The sequence below is a fragment of the Neopsephotus bourkii genome, unplaced genomic scaffold (genome assembly GCF_033783945.1).
Source record: "Neopsephotus bourkii isolate Nb327-2 ecotype Australia unplaced genomic scaffold, CSIRO-AGI_Nbou_v1 NB_1764, whole genome shotgun sequence".
NCBI classification, from domain to species: domain Eukaryota; kingdom Metazoa; phylum Chordata; class Aves; order Psittaciformes; family Psittacidae; genus Neopsephotus; species Neopsephotus bourkii.
Genome location: NW_026902238.1, coordinates 975,756 through 987,120, shown reverse-complemented (window position 1 = coordinate 987,120; position 11,365 = coordinate 975,756).

Genomic DNA, 11,365 nt, shown 5'->3' with positions numbered 1-11,365 from the left:
ATAAAACAAATATTGCAGTAAAAGTGAAAGGAGACAATACGAAAGCAAAAGGCAAGTAGTATACATGTCCCTCCATACAGCTAACAGTGTCACACCACTGACCTGAAGGGACTTTCTCAATTTGTGTGCATTGCTTTTAGGTCCAACACCTTACTGTGTCAGGAAATGAGAATGCCAGTTACTTCTGATTGCAGTCACTGTGTGAAAGAACATCAATTATGAACTAAGCTGATCCACCAAGTCTTTCACACTCAGCTGTTAACCTTGTGTTGGATGAGTTTGGCTAGATTCAAGAAGTGCAATATACTGAAGACTTCCATAACCTATGGTAAAATACCAGACTTCGCTGCTTGGTTTATTTTTTGTTCTTTCTCTTTCTTCACCTTCCTTGCCTTTCAATTTCCCTCTTTTTAACCCCAAACACAAAATTTACTTTAAAATATGGCACTTTGGTCTTAGACACAAACACAGAGAATATTTCTGTTCATGGCCTGCATAAGTGTATTCTTTCCTGAGTAAAAAACTGGCTGGATGGAAGAGCCTAGAGAGCAGTGGTGAATGGTGTCACATCTATGTGGTGACTGGTTACTAGTGGTGTCCCCCAGGGCTCAGTATTTGGGCTAATGTTGTTTAATATCTTCACTGACAATCTGGATGAGGGATTGGGTGCACCCTCAGTAAATCTGCAGGTAACACCAAGTTGGGTGGGAGTGTTGATCTGCCTGAGGGTAGGAAGGCTCTGCAGAGGGATCTGGACAAGCTGGATCAATGGACTGTGGCCAACGGTATGAAGTTCAACAAGGCAAAATGCCGGGTCTGCCGGGTCCTGCACTTGGGACACAACAACCACATGCAACGCTACATGCTGGAAGAAGAGTGGATGGAAAGCTGCTCACTGGAAAAGGAGCTGGGGGTGCTGATCGACAGAGCTGAACACAAGCCAGCTTGTGCCCAGGCACCCAAGAAAGCCAACAGCATCCTGGTCTGCATCACCAGTAGTATGCCCAGTCAGGCCAGGGCAGTGATCATCCCCCCACTGGTGAGGCTGCACCTCAAATCCTGTGTTCAGTTCTGGGCCCCTCACTACAAGAGAGACAGACATTGAGGTGCTGGAGTGGATCCAGAAAAGGGCAATGGAGCTGGTGAAGGGCCGTGAGTACAAGTCTAATGAGTAATGACTCAGGGGGGACCTTATCGCTCTCTACAACTACCTGAAAGGAGATTGTAGGGAGGTTGTAGTGAGGTGGAGGTCAGTCTCTTCTCCTAAGTAGCAAGTGATAGGACAAGAGATAATTGCTTCAAATCGTATGAGGGCACATTTAGATCTGATTTTAGGAAAACTTTCTTCACTGAAAGGGTAGTCAGGCATTATTAGAACAGGCTGCTCAGGTAAGTGGTGACAATAAAGAATGTAACAGATAAAACTCTTTTTTTTTTTTTTTGTTTCTTTGTGTTTTTTTTTGTTTTGTTTGTTTTTGTTTTTGTTTTTTTTTACAGCCAGAGGTCAGATTTTAAATCAGAAGGGGAGCAAACAAAAATCAGCAAGTAGCAAAAAGGTATGACAGGGTCCTCATTAAATAGCTAGCTCAATGTTAAGTTATAAAGTGGATTCTTCAAGATTACACATGGCATTCCAAGGTTCAAGGTCCTAAAATCAACAAATGCTAGCCCAAATACTTGATTTAAAGGAAATACAATAGCAACAGAAAGAGCTATAAAAATCAGCTATCTGAACCTCTTATATTACTTGACTGAGGTAGTGCCACATTTACATTCATAACTACACTCCAGGACTACAGCAACTTGCCCATTAGATGCTGGGAGTATGTTTGATTAGCTGGTCAGGAGTGGCCTTATTGGAGAGTGGCCTTCTCAGTCACAGGAGGGGTAAGCAGGGCTTCTTTCTTCACTCCTTGCATTTAGTCTCATCAGCCTAACAAGACAGCCTATTAGAAAGCTGCCTTCTCTTTCCTTCACCACATGCTGCATTTGGCAGACATGGTGAATTTGGCAATCCCACCACCATCACCTTGGTCAATTGTACAGCAAGCTTTCTGCTTCCAGGTGTTGTAAGAGCTTGTCTGTGTAACCCAAATCTGTCAGCAGCTGAGCCCTCTGTCTCTTACATCAACCCACACTAATATTTGAAAAGAGTACCTTCCAGCTGCTCAGATACCAGCATCTTCCTTGAGACTTCTTACTAAGGTTTAGACAGAGCACTGACTGTCATCAAAGTGGCTTAATCCTGTATTTCTTCGTCAATTAGAGATACAACACTGGGGGAATGACAAGGTGCAGCACTCTGCTTGGCAGATGCTTCCCTGCATTTATGCACCATTCCCTGCAAATGTTAATAGCATGTCTTCTAGCTCTAGACAGAAAAATCTCTGATCCATGTTAAGCTGTGGAAGGCCAACAGCCACATCACCTTTCAGTACATACCCATTTATTTGTGCACAGTTACATTTTGATTGCTAGTAGTTAGCTGGAGTTTCGTGTAAGTCATGGGGATTTTTCATTTCTCTTACTTTTTAATCAAAACTTTATGAGTGCCAAGTCAAATGACAAACAGAAGTCAGTGCATCACTTTATCTGCTTTATCAGCCAAACTTGTAGTCTGAGTCAAACAACTTTATCAAGTTACCATATGCAAGGCAACAGTTTACTTCTCTGGCAGTATAAGTAGACCTTGCCGTCATGTCAGTAATGTCTGCTTTAGAAATTCACAAAGTACCCAACTGTTAATTAGAATCAGGGACTTAAAGCCTTCATTGGGCACAACTAGGTCAAGATGTGCATCAATTTTCAAAGACAGAAAAAAACAGTTTTTAATGAAGCAGGACAGTATGTTCATTTCCTTTACAAATCAAGTAACTTTGTAGGTATGTAACTTCAGACCCTCCAATTGTTATTTCCACTGGTTACTTCAATTGAGAAAATTGCTTTTCAGCTGTTCCCATGTTGGCTTTTTAGCAGAGGAGTTTGTTCTGCTCTACACAGTGCTGCAAGGAGAGGTTGGTGACAGCCATGCCCCTCGCCTCTGGCTTTTCTCCACTACTTCAAGTCCCCGTGTCCCTTCAGCAGAAGCACAGGAACCAAGAGCCTTTGGACACCACAGAAAAATCCACCACAAAACACTGCTACTCTTCTTTGCCAGCTTGCATCTCTATGCCTCCATTTTTTTAAGTATAATTTATTATTAAAAATAGCCACTTAAAAAACACAAAACTGAAGTGAAGCACAGCTTTGTGGAGTCCACAGCTGGACTGAAAATTCTGCAGTCCGCATCTTAGCAGAGATTAGTAATTACTTTTCATGATACGCCTAATGTTGATCACACCACCTTTTAAAAAACTCCCTTGCTCTTGGTTTCTCATGGAAATAAGAAACAATTCACTTCTGACCCAAGATGCATTTCCCCAAGAAAGGTTGGAAATTAATTTGACAAGATGATTTTGAGTTTTAGGATTTTGAAAGGACATATGTTTTTAATTTGGGAGAATGTCTGATATTTTTAAAGTTGCTTTTTAAAAGGGCTTATAGTTCCTCCAACATGTTTCTTATTTGCTCTTCACAAAAATTACACTCAAGACTTCTGGAACCCTTCACTATTGCTGCTGCAGAGGGTTTAGCTCTGGGTATGCGTTTTTGCAAGTGATACAAACTCCATAATGTGATCACAGAGTGTTCACAAAGACAGGACCATGCTATGTATGCATGACTGAGTAGGGCCAAAGGAGGAAACTGAACATCACTAACATCCAGCATCTAACTGGAACCTTCCCTATTGCTTGTTAAATGTTTCACAGGTCTGAGACTGTTCTTTTGCACTTCCACCCTAAACTTTCTCATAAAAATGTCCTGTTTTGTTTTGCTTGTTTTTTTTAAGGTGCAACTTTTTTTTGGGGGGGGGGTGGGGTGGGAAGCGGGGGAGGATATTGGGGATAGTGGTAAGTAACAACTTTGACCACTCATCAGAGTTTAGGTTTGCTTCTGGAACAGCTTCATGTAATTGATCAAAAGAACAATAATGAATAAAGCTCTTTTTAAGCACTGTCAGATATAAACCAAGAAAGCTTCCACCAAAAGCTACCTGAAATGCTTAACTTCTTAATAGTAAGTCACCATTGTCATCTGCAGAGGTGACTACACTTTGGATGTGCAGCAGCTTAGGCACACAACGGTCCTTCATCACATGCACATGGTTTAAATATTTCAGTTGCAGTTGTTTGAGGAGAAAGTGCTGGTTTTAAGAAGAACTAACCACGATTATCGTGATAAAAATATTGTGCAGTTAAAAATAAACCAGTAGATTGGAGGAAGCAGCATATTGTAGTTTTATGGCTATAACACTAAGAATGAAAGGGTGATTGCAGTTGGAGGAAGCAGTGTATTGTAGTTTTATGGCTATAACATTAAGAATGAAAGAGTGATTGCAGCCTTCTGGTCTCAGATCCAAAGTCCGCTTAACCCCACACTGTTTCTGACAGTGGCAAAGTAGGTGGGTGGGGAACACAGGTACAAGAAAAGAAAAGGGATCTTTTATCTTCTACCTTCTTCTAACTTAAATATTTTACTGCCTGGTTCTTGGTCACTATTGAAAAATACTAGGAAAAAAAAGACTTATTAGATGAAGAATAATGGACTGAAGCTTATACTCTTAAAAATGAATGGGAGATTCATTTGGTGTTGTTGGTGAATAAAGTCATGACTTTTTTTGCAAAGTAAAACAATATAGCTTTAAGTAAAGTTTCAGATACACCCTGCAGGCATTTGAAAGAGGAAAAAAGTAAACAATAACATAGTTTGTGGCAGATAGCATAGAGGCAATCAAATTCTAACCATCTCTTTCTGAAGCGAGGAATTTATAACTCATTACGGTTAGAGGGAAAAATTTTTGGTTTTAAGCATATGAAGCTAGCCCTCCCAAATTAATTAATCCTGTACTCATCACCTCCACAGCTTCACATTTCCTTGATACAAGTCCTGAAACACTCTAAAGGTAATGTTATGGCCTATAATACAGGATCAAGGGGTCTCGGAGCTGTAGCAATTTCACTTATTTCATAAGCACATTTGGGTAAATAGGCTGATTTTTTTTTCCTTTACATATTTCCCAAAAACAAATATTCGTGTTTGACCCAAACTGTGTTCCCTTTTATGATAACTTTTACAGACCCTGCTTTCCAGGTCTGGGTGCAGAAATTTCAGGGATATTTAACTGTTTTCTAATATGTTTTTATTGTAATGTAGTGCGCCCACATCACTGAAACACTCCGCTTGATTGTCAGTCTTTTTGTACTTAATCTAGAATCAAATCTGCTTGATTGAATGTGTTTACTTTCACTGTAGTAAGAAAAAAAAATCCAGACATTTATAAATAAATGGATACAATAGATTCAAATAGAACACCTATCTTATAATCCTGCTTTCAAGAATTGGTGAACTTGCAACAACTGATCCTCTGATTTTGCATTCCAGTCAAAATAATCTTAAATTTAGTTTTATAGCTAAACTTAAGACGGGCTTAAACTCACCAAGTGTTGACTAATCTAATCTTGCATGTTCTGACTAAATTTCTCAGGATAATTGAACACATGGCCCATAGTAGGAAAACTGTAGGGTTTTTTTTTTTAATTATACGAATTCTCATGCATTTAAATTAGAGTATACTGTGTTTGTTTAACTGACTTCAACAGAAAGGCTTATTTCTTGAACCATTATTTGGAACAGCACTTAACATACTGTCTTCTGAGCAATGACTAGTGAGAATAAATGCTATTTTAGAGAATGTCTCTTAATGCAAGTATGACAACATTGCTACTATATATATCAGAATGACATTCATGGAGTGTCATTGTAAGTTAGGAAATGTCTCATACTGGTTGGAACAAAGTACACACACATACTGTTAAAACCACAGCCTACTTTGAATGGTTAGCAACTTACAACAACAAATCCTATGATTTGCATTTTAACTTTTCTTCTGAAGTTTGATAATGTCTAAGACTTTCTCTGCTGTCTCCCCTGTCTGCTCTCCACCTCTGTCTCCAGGGGGGACACACTAATTCTTTACCCTAGCTGGCAAAACTAGCACTTCCTGGTCACTTATTCAGAATTTTATGTTTTGATCTGTTTTCCACACTAAAGCACCTGAGTATCCAATGAGTCAAACCCAAGATGTAAACTGTTTTCCAAGTTGCTGCATTTTTCTGTTTTGTTTAAGTAGTATATCATATTTTCCTTACAAGAAAATTTGCCAATGAAGTACATGTCATGCATATTCACAGAACTTTGGTTAATGGAGTCTTTAAAATTCAGACACTAAAATGGCAATGTCATACAACAAATAAAGCCCCATGCTTGAGAGTGACACCTAAAAGACACTTAGAAGTCTTCTTTTGAACTCAGGAGATTCTGTGTTCCCTACGTGTAGATATTGGTTGAATATTTTGGCATTCCAGTTGTACAACCGGAGGACTTACTGATTTTGTAGGAAAACACAGGGTTAAACTCAAACCAAGTTCTAAACATTTTTTCAAACAATCCTTGTTAGCATGCAAAGTTTCTTCAAAATTTAATCCACTGGCCACGAATGCCTTTTGATCTATCAGTGTTCAGTATTTTGGTACCAATATTTGTATGGAGTTCACAGCACTTAAAGTGTCCCAGAAGTAAATTGCATATGATCAGAAAAGAGGAATTATGCAGGCCAACAGGTTCTAGGTTTTGGTTCATGATTCACTAATTTAGATAACGGTCCATTTCTGCATTGTAGGTCTTTTTTTTCATACAAATAGCCACAATTTTAAAAAGACAGTCTGTCAACTGCTGTAATTTAAACATGACTGGGGCTTGATGGAGTTAACCAGACCACAAAGGCAGTGTGTTTCCAGGGACAGGCCTTGAATTAGGATCTGGGAAGAGCATACACAGGGAAAGAATGGCAGGCAAGCAAGCCACTATAGCCACTTTTTCTGTTCCTTGTGCTCCAAAAGAGTAGGACTTCACCTGAAAGCACAGGCCTGTACTGGTACTGTGGCTGCTGTTTTCAAAGTGCAGGACTACAAAGCTGGAAATCATGAATTATTATTAATTGAAATGAAATTAACACAGTACCAGCATATTTTAATTTCCTCCTATAGCTCCTCTTTTTTGGCCTTTGCTGGTGCTTTAGGAGCCCTGCTTACTTCACTATGTCTCATGGCTGAAACTAGCTCCATTTTCACATTTTTTTTCTCTCTGCAGACACAAATCATGATCAAATCATACTGCTTTTTCTTCAATATATTCAAATTATTTTTCTGTCTTGCCTAAGGGGAAAAAAACCCCACTTTCTCAGTCCATAGCAAAATTCCCTAGAATTTTAGCAGATCTAGAATTTAACTTTCATATGCTTAACCTTAGCAGGGTACTTGACTGTATACATGTAGATAGCTTCATTGAACTCAAGGGGACAAATGTAATTGTACAGGCTTTGCCACAATTTTCTTTCCTCTGGTATATTTTTGAAGTATTCTGCATATTTTTCATCTTCCGGTTGAGTGTTCAGTGTCAGTCATTATTGCAGAGGAAGTGCAACAGGTGAAGCAATAATTCATTCTGACAGTGTGAGGAGCTTCATTTTATTAAAAGTTAGCACATTCTTACAGCAGCTGATGTGTAAATCTTCCAATCAAGCTGTCCTCTGTTGGAGCACCTGTAAAAAAATCCTTAACATTTGGTTTATTTAATAACAAACTAATCTTAACTGGAAACCTTTCAGATAATTTGGTTTCATCAGTTATGTATGCTTAGCTCATTTAGTTTGGTAATAAAAATAAATAAAAACTTCTCATAGATTTGGAGATAAATGGGAAAAAGAAACCCTCTGAATCCAGCCCCAGAACACCAAACTGGAAGTAGAATCTGCAGTTTATGTCTTCTTTAAAAATCAGTTAATGAATAATCTTCCCCTCTAACTTCAATCTAGCTGCCACAGAAACATCACACACACTTTCTTATACCTGGCTTATAATCTACATTGCCCCATTTAATGCTATGAAAATCTGTTGAAGATTTTTATTCAGGAATGCTATTACCCACTTTTTTTCCTTGAATTAATTTACTGATGAATAGCACTTAAAGAGTAGGAACAGAGCAAGAAGCAGAATTTGCAGGAAAGGAAAGCTGTATCTTCATGTGGTATTATGTAGTGATTTTAGGATATACCCATGAAAGAACTGCAGTGGCGCAGTGCTTCCATTAATGGAAGCTGTATATTCACAAAGGCTGTAAACAAATATAACTGAATTTGGGGGTTTGGATGGTTTTACAGTAAGTTGCCTGTGATCTGGCTCCAGTTGGCAAACCACCCAGCATCTGTATGCCTTGCAACCACCTTCTTTAGGTGTTCCAGGCAATCCAGAACCAATTTATTATGTGACCGGGCAGCCCTCTGCACTACCTCCATCAGGCTTGAATCCAACCCATTTCCAGACCAGAGTCTTGTTAGACTCGTGTTGTACACAGTGTTGGAATTGGATGGCAGAAGGATGGAGATAAGAAAATGAGTGGGAATTGTGTCCAATAGTGTAGGAAACAGCTTATTTGCTCCCTGTCAGAACTGGGAAGGACAATTTCAGAGGATTCTCTTGTAACTATTTTATGTCTATTCATGGCAAGCTATGGACTTTCCCAGCTGCTGGTTTATTAACAGTAAATCTTTGTTCTGCTGCTTTTACCTTCCCCTCAGCTGTAAAGGCCTGTTCTGCTCTGTCTGCTTTGCAAGCTCATTTTAGGCTACTTGTATAATCACAATGCTTTGTAGCTCAGTGCTTTATCTACTTTAGGGTTTATAAGTCAGGCCGAAGAGGGAAATAAAGGGAAAAAGAATCAAAGGAAATCATTTTAGATGAGATATAACAAAAGGAACAAACTTTTCCTCCCCCTCTACAACTGACTGCAGAACAAAAACTGTCTTGGGGCTAAATCTATCTCCTGAAGAGAACAGGACAATTCACCAGAATACTGTGTTTGTAATAATGAAACTTTATATAAATGATCAGAGACTGAAAGAGAGAAGGCTGTATGTTCCAGCTGCAGATGGAAAAAAGATTTTGACTTCCTCACAATGTAGCATTTTCAAAATTCATTTCAAAATTACTGTTTTCCCCTAGGCTGGGTCACCTATTTTCTCAGTATCCCAATGCTCTTTACCACTTTACAAAGACATACTAAAAAATGTATTTATTTTGTCATATTTATTGACTACTAATTTCAGTAAAGTGCTTTTCAAAGTTATTTTCAGTTCAATTTTAACAGGTTGCTTGAATTGGTTGTTAACTTTCCTTGGTTTGCACCTCATTGTCCCAATGAGTGGGGCTGGATTGCCTCCTTCTCCCCTGCAGGCTTTTGCCCTATTCCTCTTACCGGCAAAACCTTCATTTCCTGGTTTCCATTAGAGCTGCAAACAGCAGCTAGCTAAGGAAAATCAAATTCAAGACACCACAGCCAAACTAGAAAGTGCAGACTCTGAATAGATCCTAGTAACTTAGCTTGTCACAGGCAACAACCAGGTAGCACTTTCCAGATAGTCAAGCACAAACAGCACAGCAAACCAAGCTTACCTGGGGTAAGAAACCAAGTCAGTAGGAAGAAAATGAAGGCTGTGACCTCCCCATGGCAAGCGTCCTCTGCTTCCTCTGAGGACTGAGTGATGAGTATTGTTTTTTGGAGTCTGGAATATGATTATTATACTGATACTGCAAACCATGCACTAAGATCTGACCCTATCTGCAAAGGGTTTGATTAGAAGTCATGGGTTAAGGTGGTGAGAAAGTTTAAGTTAAGTTGTATTATAAATTCCATATTATACTATTTATAGGATGTACTTTACGGATTCTGCTTGTAGAAACTTCGTGCCATTCTAATCATAATACCCTGATAAGAATATAAAGCTTTAATTGTAACTGCAATTTAGTGCTGCCATCATTCTGCGAAAGATCTCTAAAATCTTTGCCTGTCCCCTCAAGGCTGGATGACACCACTGCCCACTTCAGGTTCTTAGAGGCTTCATTAAGGCAAGCTTTCATCTCCCACAGTTATGTCTTTGGTATCTAGTTTCATTCACCAGCGTGAAACCTCTACAACTGATTTACCAGCTAGGACACATTTTCCCCAGGCTAGAACATACACTTAAGCCAAAGGGTAAACATTGCTCTTACTGGAGCATATGTGAAGGGCTGCTACCTGCACTGGGTCAGTATTTGTTATTCAGCAAAAGTATCACTATCTCAAAGTTTAAATGTACAACCTCTAACGTGCTTCACTCCTATCTGTTGACCAGTGACCTGTGGAAGAGACAGACATGAGGAGACAAAAGCAGCAGCAACTTTCTGAGGCTAATGTTCTGATCCTAATGCACCGAAGTTAGAATTACTATTGCAGTTTACCAGGGGTTTAAATAACAGGGTCTGCTTACATCCCACATTCTCCCTTCCAGCTGCCAAATTTTCCTTTAAACTGACAGGCTTGCAAAGCATTCCCAGATATACAGTAACTATGCAGGAAGGTATAGAGACATGCTAGCAGGCCAGTTCCACTCAACAAACAGAAATTCCTATGTGGACCACAGAACTGTGCAATTTTATGGGGAGTTAAATGAAAGCGAATCTGAAAAACAAGGTTAGCTGCTCAAAATCTAGGCCTAAGAGAGTGCTTAACCTCCTAAGCAACCTCTGCTACCAGTGGAAGGTGTCTCTGCAGGTGGCTGGTAGGTTAGAACTAGATGATCTCTAAGGTCCTTTCCAACCCAAACCAATCTATATGATTCTTTTAGCTTACAGCATGTATGATTTCATACCATTTTAATCACCCTTGCCTCTGGCATTTCAACCTTAAGGAAGGTACCTATACCTAGAATCACAGAATCAACTCAGTTGGAAAAGACCTTTAAGATCACCAAGTCCAACAATTACCCCAGGACTGCCAAGACCACCACTAAACCATGTCAACGAGGGCCTCATCTATACAGTTTTTGAATACTTTCAGGGACAGTGATTCCACCACTTCCCTGGGCAGTCTGTTCTGATGCCTGATCTCTCTCTCTGTGAAGAAATATCTCCTAATACCCAATCTAAACCTCCCCTGGTGCAGCTTGAGGCCATTTTGTCTTGTCCTATCACTTGTTACTTGGGAGAAGAGACCGATCCACACCTCACTAAAACCTGCTTTCAGGTAGTTGTAGAGAGCAGTAAGGTCCCCCCTGAACCTTCTCCAGACTAAACACTCCCCAGTTCCTCAGCCTTTCCCCACCATACTCATGCTCCAGGCTCTGCACCAGCTCCATTGCCCTTCTCTGGATCTGCTCCACCACCTCTCTTAT